General features: G+C 55.1%; 1 long non-coding RNA gene across 2 annotated transcripts in view; it reads left to right on the forward strand.

Annotated features, from left to right (window-relative positions):
- LOC134983047 (uncharacterized) overlaps positions 1-19,313 on the forward strand; it is a 57,168-nt gene extending 37,855 nt beyond the window's left edge. For both annotated transcript variants that reach the window (XR_010191597.1, XR_010191598.1), the window contains exons 3-4: positions 10,945-10,973; positions 19,269-19,313. This is a non-coding gene — a long non-coding RNA (uncharacterized LOC134983047). The remainder of the gene's footprint in view (positions 1-10,944; positions 10,974-19,268) is intronic.
- Positions 19,314-20,779: the final 1,466 nt, after the last annotated feature.

Genomic DNA, 20,779 nt, shown 5'->3' on the forward strand with positions numbered 1-20,779 from the left:
CGGCGCACCCCCCTGTACCTAAGCCCGGCGGCCCGGGACACTTGTCCCGGCCGCCGTGACTCTGGCTTTGTTGTGGCGCTGGGGCGCCGGGAGCGTAGCTCCCGGACCCCAGCGCTCATCAGCCTGCTTGCCAGCCTAATTGCACCCACGCCGCTAGGGAGCCGGCTAGCCCGGTCCCCCATGAGCGGCGCCTGTCTGTTAGCCTCGCTGCAGCGTCCGGCGGGGAGCCGGGCTGCAGCGCACCCCCCTCGCCGGCTAGCAGCCCGGGACGTCCGTCCCGGCTGCTGCGGCTGGCCACCCGTGCTGGGCTGAGGCGCTGGGAGCAGAGCTCCCGGCCCCCAGCGGCGGCTCTCACATAGAGCACTGCAGCGGGAGCCGAGCTCCCAGCCGCAGCGCTCACCCTTCTCCCCGGCGCGCACACTCCAGTGCGCCCGGGGCTACACTGACCGCTGCCGGGAGCGGAGCTCCCGGACTCCGGCGGTCAGCGGCTGCCTCCTCTCCCCCGGCGCGCACACACTGCTGAGCGCGCCGGGGGCTGTCCTCCCTGCCGTGGTCTCCGGAGGGGTCCGGGACCACGGTGCATATTATAAAAATACATTGTTATACATTTACACATCACGGCGCCTAGCGCCCAACATAATTCAAATTTGGCGCCAAGCGCCCCTTTGTCTCTGCAAATGGCGCCGGGCACTAGGGATTAACCCCTTCAGTGCCAGGGCGGCCATTTGCCTCGTGGCTGGGGCTCTCCGGCCACACTCCTCCCCCCCCATTCAAGCGGGTCAACCAGGGACCCATGTCCCAACGATTTGGGTCCTGGTCCCGCAGTCCTTAACGAGGTTACCGGGAGTTCTTTGGGGGTTCAGGCTCCTCCTGACGTGACAGTCCATCTGCATTGCTATGAGCCTTGCCTTGCTTGTGGATAATATGGAAGTCATAAACCTGAAGAGCAAGGCTCCACCGCAACAGTCTGCCGTTTTCCCCCGTGGTGTGTTGGAGCCACCGTAATGGATTGTGGTCCGTTACCACCGTAAAATGGCGGCCATACAAATAGGGCTGAAGCTTCTTCACAGCCCAAACAATAGCCAAACATTCCTTTTCAATTGTGGCATACCCCACCTCCCGCGGTAGCAGCTTTCTGCTCAAATAGGCCACAGGGTGCTCCTGCCCATATGGCTCTTTCTGGCTCGGTACTGCTCCCAGTCCGTGCAGTGGCGCAATAGTTCGTAACACACAGTCCTGGTCAAGAATGTGCGCCATCAGCACTGGAGCGGGTACCCGAGCCTCCTTCAATGACTGGAATGCCAACTCGCAAGCGGGTGCAAAGTCCACTGACTTGGGAATGCCCTTCCTAGCCATCTCTGTCAAGGGGTTCACTACAGGACTAAAGTCAATGACAACATGTCCGTAGGGCCTTACAGGTTCTAAGGTCAGTACCGGTCTGGGTGATGTGGGTCGGGGACAGCCTCTGGTTGCCTCCACCCCCTCTGGGTTGGGCCTACCCCTGTCTCCTCCCACATGGTGCCCCAGGCACTGCACCTCCGTCATACCTATCTGGCAACGGTCTGCCCTAACTGTCAGACCTGCCCTCCAATCCCCTTCTGTCGACCTATGACTCGGGAAATCTACCCTGTCACCTAGGTCTACTCTTCCCTCCTCGTCCGCTACCTGTGCCACAGTGATGGCGGCCAGACCACCAGTCTCTGGATCCTGTGTGGCATCCACCACAGGGAGGCTGCGTGTCTTCCCCGATCTACGGTGCACAGGCAGGGGACCTGCTATGTCCACAGCAACTTGCTGCAAGGGTTCTCCTATGGGCAGAGGCCCAGAGACAACACAACCGCTGGAGTGCCCCGGCTGCCAACGCATGGCACCAGCCTTACAGTTGGTCTGGGCGTCATCCGACATTCCAGACCAGGGTAAGCTCTGTGTCAGGCACTTCAGGGTACGGTCTGTCTCCGGGTTACTGTCCAAAGGGGTTTCGCTGGCAACCGACACCGGTTGCGCAGGAAAGTTCCCTGAGGGGACCAGTTGGACACATTCCCTATCTGGTCTATCCCCTCCCACTTTCCTGGCTACCCTGTACCTTAACCCTTCCCGCCAGGTCAACCTCCCCGCCCCAACCCTGTCAAGGCCGCTGCCAGAGGGGCGCCTCATGCCTTTCGGGGATGGGTCAGAGAGTTGAGCCTCCCTAAACTCCTGCCTGTGGCTCTCAATTTCTCCTAAATTGGGACACTCTACAGGGGGATCTAGGTGGGGACTACTAGGGTCAGTCTGGTAGGGGTCAGTCATGGAAAAGTCAATGTGGTTTCTCATACTCACCGCCGGAGTTGGCAAACCACTTGGGTCAGGAACATCATTGGGCACCCCCACAGGATCACACGAGCTGGAACCGACATCCTCTGCGTTGCTAGGGGACGTAGGCATACCAGAGGCAAAAGGCATGCGGGGTCGATGTACTGATCTAGCCGCTGTGATCTTTTCCTCTGGGCTGGTTGATGCTGTGGTTGGCTGTGCTGGCAGTTGTCTAGCAGCTGTATTCTTTTCCTCTGGGCTGGGCTGTGCTGGAGTAGCTGATGTCAACGGTGGTTTTGGAACTTGACTCCGGGGAATGGCGCCAACAAACATAGTGACGATCCCACCACCCAGATCATTTCCTAGGACCACATCAGTTGGGAGACCATCCATGACGGCAACTTCTCGCAACTCTGGTCCAGCTCCCCAGTCCAGGTAGACTCTTGCCATGGGAACCACTTTTTCTGTTCCTTCTGCCAGGGTGACCGTGGCAGTGCGACCCTGCAATACTGCAGCAGGATCTATAAGGTGGGGGCTCACCACAGTGATTGAGGCCCCAGAGTCTCTTAGGCCTTCTCCCTGCAGGGGTCCCACGTGGACTGGCTGCAGGTGCCTCCACATGTTGTGTAGGGGCTGTTTGGCCATGCAGGTGACTCTCTCCGCAGAGTGCACCTGTCTCTCGCCACACTCCATCGGACTGACTGGAGGGGGAACAGTCTCTGTAGGCTCATCTCCTCTCGTCAAACAAGCGATCCGGGCTCCAGCACTCGGATTTGGGGCACGAGTCTGGGGTGCTTGGGATGCAGGACAGTTCATCCTCAGATGTCCGATTTTCCCACAGCCGTAGCACTTCTTCTCCAATCGTGGCACCGATGATCTCTGATCAGTTGCAGGGATGCTGCGGTGCGGTTGCTGGCTAAGAGCACCCGGGTTGGAAGATGCTTGTCTTTGGGGGTGATGAGCTGAAGAGGGGGGTCCCCTTGGTGGTACAGTCTGTTGGAGCTGGCTGCTGGCGGGGCGCTTCTGCCCCCGTGGCCGAATTGCCACATACTTGTCTGCTAATTGGGCAGCCATCTTTAAGCTGGGTGGCTCCCGATCTAGCACCCACTCCTTCACTTCCTGGGCGCACCGGCGGTAGAACTGCTCCCTGCAGATCAGGTCGATCAGTGCGTCCCATGTAGTGGCTTCTGAATCCTTCACCCACTTCACCACGTACTGCCGCAGCTGGGTGGCGAACTGCTCATGGGTGCTGCTAGGATTCTTGGGCAAGTCTCTGAATTTCTTCCTGTAAGACTCGGGAGTGATGAAGAATCGCTGGAGGAGGGCCTTCTCGACTTCGTCATAGTTCCCACAGTCCTCCGTCGCCACTCCTCGATAGGCCTCCAAGGCCTCTCCATGCAGAGTGGGCACAAGGTGTCTCACCCACTCTGACTTGGGTAGATCATGTAGTTTACAAGTCCTTTCAAAAACTTGCAAATGTCCATCAATGTCCCCATCACTGTCTGCAAACTTGGCAAACTGAACTCGTCCTGATCTGTGTACAACAGCTGACAACGGCTCCCGGGGTACCACGGCCTGTGATGCCCGCTCCGCATGCCACATCCGAATGACAAGCATGCGTTCTTGCTCCGTTGCCCTTTCCCCCAATTCCGCTAGCCGATCTGCTAGGGTATCCGGGTCGCCCCCCCTGGGACGTTGGGATCCTGGCCCTGCTAGGGATTGCTGGGAAACATTGCTGCTGTAAGAGAGGGCGGGGCTTGTGGTTCTCACCGGTTCCTCACGAAGGTCCACTGTTGGGCCGTCCTCTGCGATGCTGACGCCGTCAGTGCTTTCCACCTCCGCCCGATGAGACTCCTCCCAGCTCCTGAGCGCCGCCTGCATGACGCTCCTGGACGCGTTGGAAGGGATATCCACACCCTTCCCCTGGCATACGATCTCCAGATCCTCCTTGGACATTCCGCTGAATTCCGCCATCTTGTGCGTTCTCCTGCGCTGCAGTTACTCCTCTCCTGAGTAACTCGGCTTCTCCAATCGGGTGATGAAAAGCCGCCTGGGATTATCCCACCACTATGCCACCAATTTCTGTGACAGGACGATACCGTACGGAAGCACTCGCAGCTTCCGCGTCCCGTTGACTGCGCACAGAATGGAAGGTCAAGCCGCACGAGGCCTGACCACATAGGGGATTCCCTGCTTACCGTCAGTAACCGCCTGTTACTGACTCCACCCACTGCGCTGTGGGCGGGTTCTCGCTGCCACCACCAAACTCCTAACCTGCCGTGGCGTTTGGAACCACGGTTCTGCTCTGTATGTGCATGTGCCGACGCACTGCTTTACCACACCTGTGTGGTGTCGACGAATCCCCACTAGCCACTTGCTAGGCCTCTACCGGTAGCTGGCGGAAGGCGGAGCTTGGAGACGTCAGGTGCTTCCCTGGACAGCCGGAGGACGGGGCTAGGTTTGGCCTAACCCTGTTGGTCACAAGATGAAGCAGTCTTCTTGAGGCAAAGGTGTTTATTGCTGAAATAACTTTTAAAAAGGCTCCTCCCTATTGCTAGGGGCAACAGCATACAATTAAGATGTTTCAGCAGAAGAAGATGTTACAATACACAATCCTATGGGCCAACTGCCCTCCTTTTATCCCTCTCCAAGACCCCTTACCACAGGGGGTAAGCCCGCCCTGTGGTGTACAACCAATCAATGTTTACCCATGAGCTGTGCATGCTCTGGTCTCATGCACACACAACATTGTTCCCTATGGACAGTGGGGAGTGGTCGGTCTCCTTTGTCTCTCCCATCTGGGAGAGCAGGCTACTCCCACGGTGCCGTTCAGTCTGGCTGGGGGGAGGTTTTCCCTCCTAAACTGACTTCCAGAGACCTGCCTGGGACCCCTTCTCACTGCCTGCAGCCTGGATTTGGGCTCCAGAGCTGGGCAGCCTGGCTCCCCGGTCCAGGTCTCTGGTCCACTACGGCTGATCTCCATGGAGCTCCAAGAAACCACTCAGCTTGTCTTATAGCTAAGCTGCTTCTCTGTCTCCCTGTCCCCATTGGAACTGTGAGGCTGGATGGGAAAGCATTCCGTTTTTAGGGAAAAGGTCTGGGAGAATCCATCAGCCTGCACAGCTATGGATTCCCCCCTCCTGGGACACACAATCAAGTAAGTGCATTTTATCTTTAAATACATTACATTTTTAAATCACACTGTACATTTCTCTTTAAATATACACTGAGCCTGTGCCCTGCACAGACTCTACATATTCAGGCACTGCAGTGCCTTCCCTAGCCCTGCAGCCTGGCTGCTAGGGCTCTCCCTCTCAGTGCTGGAGGCATGGGGCTGGCTTCCCCCATCCTCCAGCCTGCTTTTCTGCCTCTGGGGTTCCAGGGAGCTGGCTCTCCCTGTCCCCCCAGGGTGGCACTACTTTTGTGGCCTCGCCGCACGCAGCGGCGCAACCCCCTGTACCTAAGCCCGGCGGCCCGGGACACTTGTCCCGGCCGCCGTGACTCTGGCTTTGTTGTGGCGCTGGGGCGCCGGGAGCGTAGCTCCCGGACCCCAGCGCTCATCAGCCTGCTTGCCAGCCTAATTGCACCCACGCCGCTAGGGAGCCGGCTAGCCCGGTCCCCCATGAGCGGCGCCTGTCTGTTAGCCTCGCTGCAGCGTCCGGCGGGGAGCCGGGCTGCAGCGCACCCCCCTCGCCGGCTAGCAGCCCGGGACGTCCGTCCCGGCTGCTGCGGCTGGCCACCCGTGCTGGGCTGAGGCGCTGGGAGCAGAGCTCCCGGCCCCCAGCGGCGGCTCTCACATAGAGCACTGCAGCGGGAGCCGAGCTCCCAGCCGCAGCGCTCACCCTTCTCCCCGGCGCGCACACTCCAGTGCGCCCGGGGCTACACTGACCGCTGCCGGGAGCGGAGCTCCCGGACTCCGGCGGTCAGCGGCTGCCTCCTCTCCCCCGGCGCGCACACACTGCTGAGCGCGCCGGGGGCTGTCCTCCCTGCCGTGGTCTCCGGAGGGGTCCGGGACCACGGTGCATATTATAAAAATACATTGTTATACATTTACACATCACGGCGCCTAGCGCCCAACATAATTCAAATTTGGCGCCAAGCGCCCCTTTGTCTCTGCAAATGGCGCCGGGCACTAGGGATTAACCCCTTCAGTGCCAGGGCGGCCATTTGCCTCGTGGCTGGGGCTCTCCGGCCACAGATATCCTATAGTCAGAGGCTGAATCGAAGAAGGTCAGATTTCCGGCTACCTATAACCCTAAGTCCAAGGGTTTAAAATTTTGCTCATTTCGCTGGCAAAGCAAAGCGAAAGCTAAAGAGGAGCCTAAGCAACCCCAGTTTAAATCCAGGGGTAGGAAGCAGTGGGCTAGCAAAAAGCCAGCTTCCAAACCTGAACAGAAACCCTCAGCCTGAAGAGAAGGGCCTCCACCTGGAGGATTCCAGGGTTGGGGTCCGACTCCTGCAATTTGCACACATATGGCAACAGTCAACAGCAGATGCCTGGGTGCAGAGGGTAGTATCTCAGGGGTATGGGTTCCCATTCAGGAGGCAGCCTCCTCAAAGATTTTTTTACACCAGCCCGTCTCGTATAGAGTCGAAGGCCAATGCCCTGCAAGAAGCAGTCCAAAAATTACTGCAGTCAGGTGTGATTGTCCCAGTACCTCCATCACAAAGGGGACAGGGGTTTTACTCCAATCTGCTTCTAATCCAGAAACTAAATGGGTCATATCGACCAATTCTAAATCTAAAGATGTTGAACAACTACATATGGATCCCGAAGTTCCACATGGAGACGTTACGCTCCATAATGTTGGCTATGGAACCGGGAGACTATATGGTATCTCTGGATGTACGGGATGCTTACCTACATGTGCCTATAGCACTATCACATCAGTGTTACCTCAGGTTTGCCATCCTCAAGGAACACTTCCAGTTCCAAGCTCTGCCCTTCGGGCTAGCTACAGCACCCAGGGTGTTTACCAAGATCATGGTGGTTATGACAGCTTGTCTGCGCAAACAAGGGATAAGAATATTCCCATACCTAGACGACCTATTAATCTTAGCACAGTCGCTAGATTTACTGTTGAGCCATCTCCAACAGACGATAGTTTGTTTACAGAGACATGGGTGGCTCATAAATTGGGAGAAGTCGTCCCTGAATCCGTCACAGCGGATGGTTCATTTGGGAGCCATATTGGATTCAGACCTACAGAGTTCTCTTACCAGAGAGAAAGATAGTCACGGTGCAGGTCATGGCTCAGGAAGCGTTGCAAGCCCAGACAATGTCAGTCCATGCAGCAATGCGACTGTTGGGTCTGATGGTATCAACGTTCGACATGGTGGAATATGTGCAATTCCACTCCAGACCGTTGCAGCATCTCATTTTGACAAAATGGAACGGAAATCATCAAACGATAAAGAAGCAGATGATAAAGGTTCCAGGAAATGTAAAAAGGTCTCTAGCATGGTGGCTACAGACAGACCATTTAAACAAGGGGAGGCCCTTTTGGATAAAAGAGTGGCAAGTCCTGATGACAGATGCCAGCTTGCAAGGCTGGGGGGCGGTACTCGGAAGCCTATGGTTCCAGGGAAAATGGACAGCAAGGGAAAGTCGCCTGCTGATAAATCTGTTAGAAATAAGAGCCATTTACTTGGCCCTAGTTCAGGCAAAGGACAATCTACAAGGAAAACCAGTCCAGATCCGCTCAGACAATGCGACGGCAGTAGCATACCTAAATCATCAAGGAGGAACTCACAGCAAGAGTCTGATGGAGGACGTAACTCCCATTCTAAAATGGGCAGAACTCCATCTCCTGGCATTGTCAGCAGTAATTGTCCCGGGTGTACTAAATTGGGAAGCGGATTTTCTCAGTCGGCACACCATTCAGGAAACCGAATGGGCACTACACCCAGAAGTGTTTCAGACACTGGTGAACAGGTGGGGTCTACCGGAGATGGACCTTATGGCGTCTAGTCTAAACAACAAAGTACCAAGGTACAGATCAAGAACGAGGGACCCAGGAGCGGTCCTGGTAGACGCACTGTCAGTAGAATGGAGGTTTCGGCTGGCATATCTGTTCCCTCCAATATCTTTGTCACCCAGAGTAGTGAGAAAGATAAAACAGGCAAAAGGAGCATTCATTCTATTAGCTCCAGCTTGGCCAAGAAGGCATTGGTACACAGATCTGTTGAGAATGTCTGTGGAAGCACCGATACTGCTCCCTCAACGTCCAGATCTGTTAATGCAGGGTCCTTGTTGTCACAGTCATCTGGATCGCCTGTCTTTGACGGCGTGGCTGTTGAAACCTCTATCTTAGAGGCTAAAGGTTTTTCAAAGCAAGTAATCCAAACCATGCTTAGAGCAAGAAAGCCTTCTTCAGCCCGTGTATATCCTAGAATATGGCAAGCCTATATTCATTGGTGTTCTGGAAAAAATTACAATTCGAGATCTTTTAATGTAGCTTGAATTTTGGATTTCCTGCAGGCAGGATTGGATAAAGGGTTGAAGGTTGCTTCCTTGAGGGTGCAAGTCTTGACTGTATGGTTTCAGCAGAAGATTGCTGACCTACAAGATGTACGTACGTTTTTCCAAGGAGTAGTACATATTCAACCTCCATTTGTTCCTCCTGCAGCTCCCTGGGATTTGAATTTAGTTCTTAAATTTCTCCAGGGTCCTTTGTTTGAACCACTTGAGAGAGCGGATCTTAAGTGGTTAACAGTTAAAGTTATTTTTCTACTGGCAATGGCGTCAGCCAGAAGAGTGTCAGATTTGGGAGCGTTATCGTGTAAGTCTCCTTTCCTAAGTTTTTTTCCAGACAGAGCAGTTCTCAGAACGAGATCTAGTTATCTTCCAAAGGTGGTTTCAAAGTTTCACCTGAATGAAGAGATTGTAGTCCCAGCTTTTCAGGTATCGGGACTATCTGCGGGAGAAGCGTTGCTGGACGTGGTCCGGGCTTTAAAAATCTACATAGATCGTACTAGTGCCATCAGGAAAACAGATTCCCTCTTCATCCTCTACGGATTCCATAGGAGAGGTTGGCCTGCTAGTAAACAGACGCTGGCGAGATGGCTCCGAATGGTAATATCAGAAGCTTATTCTCATGCAGATCTCCCTATTCCGGCTAATGTCTCTGCACACTCTACACGTAAGGTAGGTCCTTCTTGGGCAGCACAACAGGGTGCATCAGCAGAACAGATATGTAGGGCAGCCACATGGTCTTCCATAAACACATTCATCAGACATTATGCCTTGGATACTTTTGCCTCTCATGACGCAGACTTCGGGCGAAAGGTCCTCCTGTGCAATCAGGAGCGTCCCCACCACTAAAATGGCTTTGGGAATCCCAATGTTATCCTGTGGATAATCCTGTGGACCCAGCCAGAGAAATTAACGTTATGGTAAGAATTTACCGTTGATAACGTGATTTCTCTTATGTCCACAGGTATCCCACCCTGACGCATCTGATTTGAGGATCTAGACAATCACTAAAACCTCTTCCTTCTTGTATGGAAGGGTGTGCATGTGTGTTCTTATCGCCTGTACAGGTCTCTGCCTGATGTTCCTGCCTAAAATCGCTGTGGAAAGAACTGATCTGAGTCAGTGGGCGGGACTATATAGTGGAGGCCCCAATGCATCCTGGGAGGCCAGAAAGCTTGTGACCGTGTTGGTGCCATTTTCGCTGTCGCTCGACAATATCCCAATGTTATCCTGTGGATACCTGTGGACATAAGAGAAATCATGTTATTAATGGTAAGTTCTTACCATAACGTTAATTTCCCATACGGCCGCGTTTACATTTCCAGTTCAGTCAAAGTGTGTGTGTCTATCTGCACTAGTCTACACCGTGTCGCTAGATTGTGTGCCGCGCTGCCTCTCCCCTTTCTATCTCCCACTCTGCCCTGTCCGCCCATCCCCCTCTCTCTCCCCCTCTCTCTCTCTCTCCCCCTCTCTCTCTCTCTCCCCCTCTCTCTCCCCCCATCTCTCTCTGAGATTCTGTGATAACGCTACACTCCTTACAGTAAGGGTTACACTGTACAGCAGAAGGAGCATAACCTTGTACAATGAGGCCCAGCGTTTGTGTGACAGCCTGTGTGCTCTAGGGATCCTTTCAGCTACAATATCACAATGTAAACACCTCTGAGAGTAGCAAGTGTTGGCCTAGGAATTGTGGGGTTCCTGGGAAAGAGAAGCATCTCGCCTAAATAGTTATGATGGAATAATTCTGCTGGGCTGGCGGGGATCAGGTCCTGCTGGGCTGGCGGGGGTCGGTCCTGGTGGGGATCGGGGCCTGCAGGGCTGGTGGGTGATCGGGGCCTGCAGGGCTGGTGGGTGATCGGGGCCTGCAGGGCTGGTGGGGGATCGGGGCCTGCAGGGCTGGTGGGGGGTCGGGGCCTGCAAGGCTGGTGGGGGGTCGGGGCCTGCAGGGCTGGTGGGGGGTCGGGGCCTGCAAGGCTGGTGGGTGGTCGGGGCCTGCAGGGCTGGTGGGGGGTCGGGGCCTGCTGTACTGGTAGGGGATCGGGGCCTGCAGGGCTGGTGGGTGATCGGGGCCTGCTGGGCTGGCGGGGGGTCGGGGCCTGCTGGGCTGGCGGGAGGTCGGGGCCTGCTGGGCTGGCGGGGGGTTGGACCCATCTCACCACCTTCTCTTCTAATTCCAGCTCCTGGAAATAAACCGGAACTGTATGAGGTAAGGCCGCAGTGGAGCAGAGAACTGTGACCCGGGTGTTGTATATGTGTCGCGGGGGTGTTTGGATGAAGTAAGGCCGCAGTGGAGTAGAGAACTGTGACCCGGATGTTGTATATGTGTCTCGGGGGTGTTTGGATGAGGTAAGGCCGCAGTGGAGCAGAGAACTGTGACCCGGGTGTTGTATATGTGTCTCGGGGGTGTTTGGATGAGGTAAGGCTGCAGTGGAGCAGAGAACTGTGACCCGGGTGTTGTATATGTGTCTCGGGGGTGTTTGGATGAGGTAAGGCCGCAGTGGAGCAGAGAACTGTGACCCGGGTGTTGTATATGTGTCTCGGGGGTGTTTGGGTGAGGTAAGGCCGCAGTGGAGTAGAGAACTGTGACCCGGGTGTTGTATATGTGTCTCTGGGGTGTTTGGATGAGGTAAGGCCGTAGTGGAGCAGAGAACTGTGACCCGGGTGTTGTGTATGTGTCTCGGGGGTGTTTGGATGAGGTAAGGCCGCAGTGGAGCAGAGAACTGTGACCCGGGTGTTGTATATGTGTCTCGGGGGTGTTTGGATAGGTAAGGCCGCAGTGGAGCAGAGAACTGTGACCCGGGTGTTGTATATGTGTCTCGGGGGTGTTTGGATGAGGTAAGGCCGCAGTGGAGCAGAGAACTGTGACCCGGGTGTTGTATATGTGTCTCGGGGGTGTTTGGATGAGGTAAGGCCGCAGTGGAGCAGAGAACTGTGACCCGGGTGTTGTATATGTGTCTCGGGGGTGTTTGGATGAGGTAAGGCCGCAGTGGAGCAGAGAACTGTGACCCGGGTGTTGTATATGTGTCTCGGGGGTGTTTGGATGAGGTAAGGCCGCAGTGGAGCAGAGAACTGTGACCCGGGTGTTGTATATGTGTCTCGGGGGTGTTTGGATGAGGTAAGGCCGCAGTGGAGCAGAGAACTGTGACCCGGGTGTTGTATATGTGTCTCGGGGGTGTTTGGATGAGGTAAGGCCGCAGTGGAGTAGAGAACTGTGACCCGGGTGTTGTATATGTGTCTCGGGGGTGTTTGGATGAGGTAAGGCCGCAGTGGAGCAGAGAACTGTGACCCGGGTGTTGTATATGTGTCTCGGGGGTGTTTGGATGAGGTAAGGCCGCAGTGGAGTAGAGAACTGTGACCCGGGTGTTGTATATGTGTCTCGGGGGTGTTTGGATGAAGTAAGGCCGCAGTGGAGCAGAGAACTGTGACCCGGGTGTTGTATATGTGTCTCGGGGGTGTTTGGATGAGGTAAGGCCGCAGTGGAGTAGAGAACTGTGACCCGGGTGTTGTATATGTGTCTCGGGCGTGTTTGGATAGGTAAGGCTGCAGTGGAGCAGAGAAGTGTGACCCGGGTGTTATATATGTCTCTCGGGGGTGTTTGGGTGAGGTAAGGCCGCAGTGGAGCAGAGAAGTGTGACCCGGGTGTTGTATATGTGTCTCGGGGGTGTTTGGATGAGGTAAGGCCGCAGTGGAGTAGAGAACTGTGACCCGGGTGTTGTATACGTGTCTAGGGGGTGTTTGGATGAGGTAAGGCCGCAGTGGAGCAGAGAACTGTGACCCGGGTGTTGTATATGTGTCTCGGGGGTGTTTGGGTGAGGTAAGGCCGCAGTGGAGCAGAGAAGTGTGACCCGGGTGTTGTATATGTGTCTCGGGGGTGTTTGGATGAGGTAAGGCCGCAGTGGAGTAGAGAACTGTGACCCGGGTGTTGTATACGTGTCTAGGGGGTGTTTGGATGAGGTAAGGCCGCAGTGGAGCAGAGAAGTGTGACCCGGGTGTTGTATACGTGTCTCGGGGGTGTTTGGGTGAGGTAAGGCCGCAGTGGAGTAGAGAACTGTGACCCGGGTGTTGTATATGTGTCTCGGGGGTGTTTGGATGAGGTAAGGCCGCAGTGGAGTAGAGAACTGTGACCCGGGTGTTGTATACGTGTCTCGGGGGTGTTTGGGTGAGGTAAGGCCGCAGTGGAGTAGAGAACTGTGACCCGGGTGTTGTATATGTGTCTCGGGGGTGTTTGGATGAGGTAAGGCCGCAGTGGAGCAGAGAAGTGTGACCCGGGTGTTGTATATGTGTCTCGGGGGTGTTTGGGTGAGGTAAGGCCGCAGTGGAGCAGAGAACTGTGACCCGGGTGTTGTATATGTGTCTCGGGGGTGTTTGGATGAGGTAAGGCCGCAGTGGAGCAGAGAACTGTGACCCGGGTGTTGTATATGTGTCTCGGGGGTGTTTGGATAGGTAAGGCCGCAGTGGAGCAGAGAACTGTGACCCGGGTGATGTATATGTGTCTCGGGGGTGTTTGGATGAGGTAAGGCCGCAGTGGAGCAGAGAACTGTGACCCGGGTGTTGTATATTTGTCTCGGGGGTGTTTGGATGAGGTAAGGCCGCAGTGGAGCAGATAACTGTGACCCGGGTGTTGTATACGTGTCTCGGGGGTGTTTGGGTGAGGTAAGGCCGCAGTGGAGCAGAGAACTGTGACCCGGGTGATGTATATGTGTCTCGGGGGTGTTTGGATGAGGTAAGGCCGCAGTGGAGCAGAGAACTGTGACCCGGGTGTTGTATATTTGTCTCGGGGGTGTTTGGATGAGGTAAGGCCGCAGTGGAGCAGAGAACTGTGACCCGGGTGTTGTATACGTGTCTCGGGGGTGTTTGGGTGAGGTAAGGCCGCAGTGGAGCAGAGAACTGTGACCCGGGTGTTGTATATGTGTCTCGGGGGTGTTTGGATAGGTAAGGCCGCAGTGGAGCAGAGAACTGTGACCCGGGTGATGTATATGTGTCTCGGGGGTGTTTGGATGAGGTAAGGCCGCAGTGGAGCAGAGAACTGTGACCCGGGTGTTGTATATGTGTCTCGGGGGTGTTTGGGTGAGGTAAGGCCGCAGTGGAGCAGAGAAGTGTGACCCGGGTGTTGTATATGTGTCTCGGGGGTGTTTGGATGAGGTAAGGCCGCAGTGGAGCAGAGAACTGTGACCCGGGTGATGTATATGTGTCTCGGGGGTGTTTGGATAGGTAAGGCCGCAGTGGAGCAGAGAACTGTGACCCGGGTGTTGTATATGTGTCTCGGGGGTGTTTGGGTGAGGTAAGGCCGCAGTGGAGCAGAGAACTGTGACCCGGGTGTTGTATATGTGTCTCGGGGGTGTTTGGGTGAGGTAAGGCCGCAGTGGAGCAGAGAACTGTGACCCGGGTGTTGTATACGTGTCTCGGGGGTGTTTGGATGAGGTAAGGCCGCAGTGGAGCAGAGAACTGTGACCCGGGTGTTGTATATGTGTCTCGGGGGTGTTTGGATGAGGTAATGCCGCAGTGGAGCAGAGAACTGTGACCCGGGTGTTGTATATGTGTCTCGGGGGTGTTTGGATGAGGTAAGGCCGCAGTGGAGCAGAGAACTGTGACCCGGGTGATGTACATGTGTCTCGGGGGAGTTTGGATGAGGTAAGGCAGCAGTGGAGCAGAGAACTGTGACCCGGGTGTTGTATATGTGTCTCGGGGGTGTTTGGATGAGGTAAGGCCGCAGTGGAGCAGAGAACTGTGACCCGGGTGTTGTATATGTGTCTCGGGGGAGTTTGGATGAGGTAAGGCAGCAGTGGAGCAGAGAACTGTGACCCGGGTGTTGTATATGTGTCTCGGGGGTGTTTGGATGAGGTAAGGCCGTAGTGGAGTAGAGAAGTGTGACCCGGGTGTTGTATATGTGTCTCGGGGATGTTTGGATGAGGGAAGGCCGCAGTGGAGCAGAGAAGTGTGACCCGGGTGTTGTACATGTGTCTCGGGGGTGTTTGGATGAGGTAAGGCCGCAGTGGAGCAGAGAACTGTGACCCGGGTGTTGTATATGTGTCTCTGGGGTGTTTGGATGAGGTAAGGCCGCAGTGGAGCAGAGAACTGTGACCCGGGTGTTGTACATGTGTCTCGGGGGTGTTTGGATGAGGTAAGGCCGCAGTGGAGCAGAGAACTGTGACCCGGGTGTTGTATATGTGTCTCGGGGGTGTTTGGATGAGGTAAGGCCGCAGTGGAGCAGAGAACAGTGACCCGGGTGTTGTATATGTGTCTCGTGGGTGTTTGGATGAGGTAAGGCCGCAGTGGAGCAGAGAACTGTGACCCGGGTGTTGTATATGTGTCTCGGGGGTGTTTGGATGAGGTATGGCCGCAGTGGAGCAGAGAACTGTGACCCGGGTGTTGTATATGTGTCTCTGGGGTGTTTGGATGAGGTAAGGCCGCAGTGGAGCAGAGAACTGTGACCCGGGTGTTGTATATGTGTCTCGGGGGTGTTTGGATGAGGTAAGGCCGCAGTGGAGCAGAGAACTTTGATACGGGTGTTGTATATGTGTCTCGGGGGTGTTTGGATGAGGTAAGGCCGCAGTGGAGCAGAGAACTGTGACCCGGGTGTTGTATATGTGTCTCGGGGGTGTTTGGATGAAGTAAGGCCGCAGTGGAGTAGAGAACTGTGACCCGGGTGTTGTACATGTGTCTCTGGGGTGTTTGGATGAGGTAAGGCCGCAGTGGAGCAGAGAAGTGTGACCCGGGTGTTGTATATGTGTCTCGGGGGTGTTTGGATGAGGTAAGGCCGCAGTGGAGCAGAGAACAGTGACCCGGGTGTTGTATATGTGTCTCGTGGGTGTTTGGATGAGGTAAGGCCGCAGTGGAGCAGAGAACTGTGACCCGGGTGTTGTATATGTGTCTCGGGGGTGTTTGGATGAGGTATGGCCGCAGTGGAGCAGAGAACTGTGACCCGGGTGTTGTATATGTGTCTCTGGGGTGTTTGGATGAGGTAAGGCCGCAGTGGAGCAGAGAACTGTGACCCGGGTGTTGTATATGTGTCTCGGGGGTGTTTGGATGAGGTAAGGCCGCAGTGGAGCAGAGAACTTTGATACGGGTGTTGTATATGTGTCTCGGGGGTGTTTGGATGAGGTAAGGCCGCAGTGGAGCAGAGAACTGTGACCCGGGTGTTGTATATGTGTCTCGGGGGTGTTTGGATGAAGTAAGGCCGCAGTGGAGTAGAGAACTGTGACCCGGGTGTTGTACATGTGTCTCTGGGGTGTTTGGATGAGGTAAGGCCGCAGTGGAGCAGAGAAGTGTGACCCGGGTGTTGTATATGTGTCTCGTGGGTGTTTGGATGAGGTAAGGCCGCAGTGGAGCAGAGAACTGTGACCCGGGTGTTGTATATGTGTCTCGGGGGTGTTTGGATGAGGTAAGGCCGCAGTGGAGCAGAGAACTGTGACCCGGGTGTTGTATATGTGTCTCGGGGGTGTTTGGATGAGGTAAGGCCGCAGTGGAGCAGAGAACTGTGACCCGGGTGTTGTACATGTGTCTCGGGGGTGTTTGGATGAGGGAAGGCCGCAGTGGAGCAGAGAACTGTGACCCGGGTGATGTATATGTGTCTCGGGGGACTTTGGATAGGTAAGGCCGCAGTGGAGCAGAGAAGTGTGACCCGGGTGTTGTATATGTGTCTCGGGGGTGTTTGGATGAGGTAAGGCCGCAGTGGAGCAGAGAAGTGTGACCCGGGTGTTGTATATGTGTCTCGGGGGTGTTTGGATGAGGTAAGGCCGCAGTGGAGCAGAGAAGTGTGACCCGGGTGTTGTATATGTGTCTCGGGGTTGTTTGGATGAGGTAAGGCCGCAGTGGAGCAGAGAAGTGTGACCCGGGTGTTGTATATGTGTCTCGTGGGTGTTTGGATGAGGTAAGGCAGCAGTGGAGCAGAGAACTGTGACCCGGGTGTTGTATATGTGTCTCGGGGGTGTTTGGATGAGGTAAGGCCGCAGTGGAGCAGAGAAGTGTGACCCGGGTGTTGTATATGTGTCTCGGGGGTGTTTGGATGAGGTAAGGCCGCAGTGGAGCAGAGAACTGTGACCCGGGTGTTGTATATGTGTCTCGGGGGTGTTTGGATGAGGTAAGGCCGCAGTGGAGCAGAGAACTGTGACCCGGGTGTTGTATATTTGTCTCGGGGGTGTTTGGATGAGGTAAGGCCGCAGTGGAGCAGAGAACTGTGACCCGGGTGTTGTATATGTGTCTCGGGGGTGTTCGGATGAGGTAAGGCCGCAGTGGAGCAGAGAACTGTGACCCGGGTGTTGTATATGTGTCTCGGGGGTGTTTGGATGAGGTAAGGCCGCAGTGGAGCAGAGAACTGTGACCCGGGTGTTGTATATGTGTCTCGGGGGTGTTTGGATGAGGTAAGGCCGCAGTGGAGCAGAGAACTGTGACCCGGGTGTTGTACATGTGTCTCGGGGGTGTTTGGATGAGGTAAGGCCGCAGTGGAGCAGAGAACTGTGACCCGGGTGTTGTACATGTGTCTCGGGGGTGTTTGGATGAGGTAAGGCCGCAGTGGAGCAGAGAACTGTGACCCGGGTGTTGTATATGTGTCTCGGGGGTGTTTGGATGAGGTACGGCCGCAGTGGAGCAGAGAACTGTGACCCGGGTGTTGTATATGTGTCTCGGGGGTGTTTGGATGAGGTAAGGCCGCAGTGGAGCAGAGAACTGTGACCCGGGTGTTGTATATGTGTCTCGGGGGTGTTTGGATGAGGTAAGGCCGCAGTGGAGTAGAGAACTGTGACCCGGGTGTTGTATATGTGTCTCGGGGGTGTTTGGATGAGGTAAGGCCGCAGTGGAGCAGAGAAGTGTGACCCGGGTGTTGTATATGTGTCTCGGGGGTGTTTGGATGAGGTAAGGCCGCAGTGGAGCAGAGAACTGTGACCCGGGTGTTGTATATGTGTCTCGGGGGTGTTTGGATGAGGTAAGGCCGCAGTGGAGCAGAGAACTGTGACCCGGGTGTTGTATATGTGTCTCGGGGGTGTTTGGATGAGGTAATGCCGCAGTGGAGCAGAGAACTGTGACCCGGGTGATGTATATGTGTCTCGGGGGTGTTTGGATGAGGTAAGGCCGCAGTGGAGCAGAGAAGTGTGACCCGGGTGTTGTATATGTGTCTTGGGGGTGTTTGGATGAGGTAAGGCCGCAGTGGAGCAGAGAAGTGTGACCCGGGTGTTGTATATGTGTCTCGGGGTTGTTTGGATGAGGTAAGGCCGCAGTGGAGCAGAGAAGTGTGACCCGGGTGTTGTATATGTGTCTCGGGGGTGTTTGGATGAGGTAAGGCAGCAGTGGAGCAGAGAACTGTGACCCGGGTGTTGTATATGTGTCTCGGGGTGTTTGGATGAGGTAAGGCCGCAGTGGAGCAGAGAACTGTGACCCGGGTGTTGTATATGTGTCTCGGGGTTGTTTGGATGAGGTAAGGCCGCAGTGGAGCAGAGAAGTGTGACCCGGGTGTTGTATATGTGTCTCGGGGGTGTTTGGATGAGGTAAGGCCGCAGTGGAGCAGAGAACTGTGACCCGGGTGTTGTATATGTGTCTCGGGGGTGTTTGGATGAGGTAAGGCCGCAGTGGAGCAGAGAACTGTGACCCGGGTGTTGTATATGTGTCTCGGGGTGTTTGGATGAGGTAAGGCCGCAGTGGAGCAGAGAACTGTGACCCGGGTGTTGTATATGTGTCTCGGGGGTGTTTGGATGAGGTAAGGCCGCAGTGGAGCAGAGAAGTGTGACCCGGGTGTTGTATATGTGTCTCGGGGGTGTTTGGATGAGGTAAGGCCGCAGTGGAGCAGAGAACTGTGACCCGGGTGTTGTATATGTGTCTCGGGGTGTTTGGATGAGGTAAGGCCGCAGTGGAGCAGAGAACTGTGACCCGGGTGTTGTATATGTGTCTCGGGGGTGTTTGGATGAGGTTAGTGTGGCTATATTGGGCGCTTGGATATCCTTGGTGAGTGTATGTTGGGCTGGAGTGACTATATATGTAACTGTAAGGTGGGGCAGGTATATGTATATACCTCTGTACATAAGCTGTGTTAGGGGGTATATAGGATGGATCTATACAATTAGTCTAGCGCTGTGGCATTGTGTTCCATCAGTTCTGGATTGCTCCAATCCTCACGGTCTATAGATACATTACTGGTTATAGAACACCCCCTATTATTCCTGTTTTCATTGCAGTGTATACAGTCTCATTGTACTATGACATCACAGTGTGTATATTGACCTGACTGATGACCTCATGAGATAAACCTTTAAAATGGTTCAGTCTGGTACGGGTCCACGTATATTCTGAAGTTGCACACTTTGGTGTATATAAACTATTGGGGGAGTCCTGTTATATACATCTTTGAGATTATGCAGGATCACTGTGCGGGACCAGTACACACAAACCTGTTCTTTAGGGTTATACATACCTACTGGGGTACATCAGGTGCTATAGACAGGTGCGGGGCATCACTACCTGCGTCTGGAGGCCATCTCTTTGTGTCTATCATCTGGTTCTCTGTCTTTTCCAGGAAGTGAAGCTGTATAAGAATGCCCGGGAGAGAGAGAAGTATGACCCTATACTCATCTATACGCGCTACACTGTGCTATTATTATTAGTAATGGTGTGTATGTGTAATGCAGCACAATGCCGCACAGGGCATTGTTCATAACATAGGGATTGGAGGGTCCTGCTCGTCAGAGAAAGAATCCTCTATCCTTCTCTCTACACTCCCCTTCCCCCCAATACCCATGGCCATGCCTTACATCTGCATTCCCAGCTGTGTCCCCTATGGCCTGTTCCCCTATGGCCATGCCTTACATCTGCAACCCCAGCTGTGTCCCCTATGGCCATGCCGTACATCTGCAGCCCCAACTGTGTCCCCTATGGCCATGCCTTACATCTGCAGCCCCAGCTGTGTCCCCTATGGCCATGCCTTACATCTACAGCACCAGCTGTGTCCCCTATGGCCATGCCTTACATCTGCAGCCACAGCTGTGTCCCCTATGGCCATGCCTTACATCTGCATCCCCAGCTGTGTCCCCTATGGCCATGCCTTACATCTGCATCCCCAGCTGTGTCCCCTATGGCCATGCCTTACATCTGCAGCCCCAGCTGTGTCCCCTATGTCCATGCCTTACATCTGCAGCCACAGCTGTGTCCCCTATGGCCATGCCTTACATCTGCAGCCCCAGCTGTGTCCCCTATGGCCATGCCTTACATCTGCAGCCCCAGCTGTGTCCCCTATGGCCATGCCTTACATCTGCAGCCCCAACTGTGTCCCCTATGGCCATGCCTTACATCTGCATTCCCAGCTGTGTCCCCTATGGCCATGCCTTACATCTGCATTCCCAGCTGTGTCCCCTATGGCCATGCCTTACATCTGCAGCCCCAGCTGTGTCCCCTATGGCCATGCCTTACATCTGCATCCCCAGCTGTGTCCCCTATGGCCATGCCTTACATCTGCAGCCCCAGCTGTGTCCCCTATGTCCATGCCTTACATCTGCAGCCACAGCTGTGTCCCCTATGGCCATGCCTTACATCTGCAGCCCCAGCTGTGTCCCCTTTGGCTATGCCTTACATCTGCATCCCCAGCTGTGTCCCCTATGGCCATGCCTTACATCTGCATCCCCAGCTGTCCCCTATGGCCAGGCCTTACATCTGCAGCCACAGCTGTGTCCCCTATGGCCATGCCTTACATCTGCAGCCCCAGCTGTGTCCCCTATGGCCATGCCTTACATCTGCAGCCCCAGCTGTGTCCCCTATGGCCATGCCTTACATCTGCAGCCCCAACTGTGTCCCCTATGGCCATGCCTTACATCTGCATTCCCAGCTGTGTCCCCTATGGCCATGCCTTACATCTGCAGCCCCAGCTGTCCCCTATGGCCATGCCTTACATCTGCAGCCCCAGCTGTCCCCTATGGCCATGCCTTACATCTGCAGCCCCAGCTGTGTCCCCTATGGCCATGCCTTACATCTGCAGCCCCAGCTGTGTCCCCTATGGCCATGCCTTACATCTGCAGCCCCAGCTGTGTCCCCTAT

This window comes from Pseudophryne corroboree (assembly GCF_028390025.1).
Source record: "Pseudophryne corroboree isolate aPseCor3 chromosome 2 unlocalized genomic scaffold, aPseCor3.hap2 SUPER_2_unloc_2, whole genome shotgun sequence".
In the NCBI taxonomy this organism is placed as follows: Eukaryota; Metazoa; Chordata; class Amphibia; order Anura; family Myobatrachidae; genus Pseudophryne; species Pseudophryne corroboree.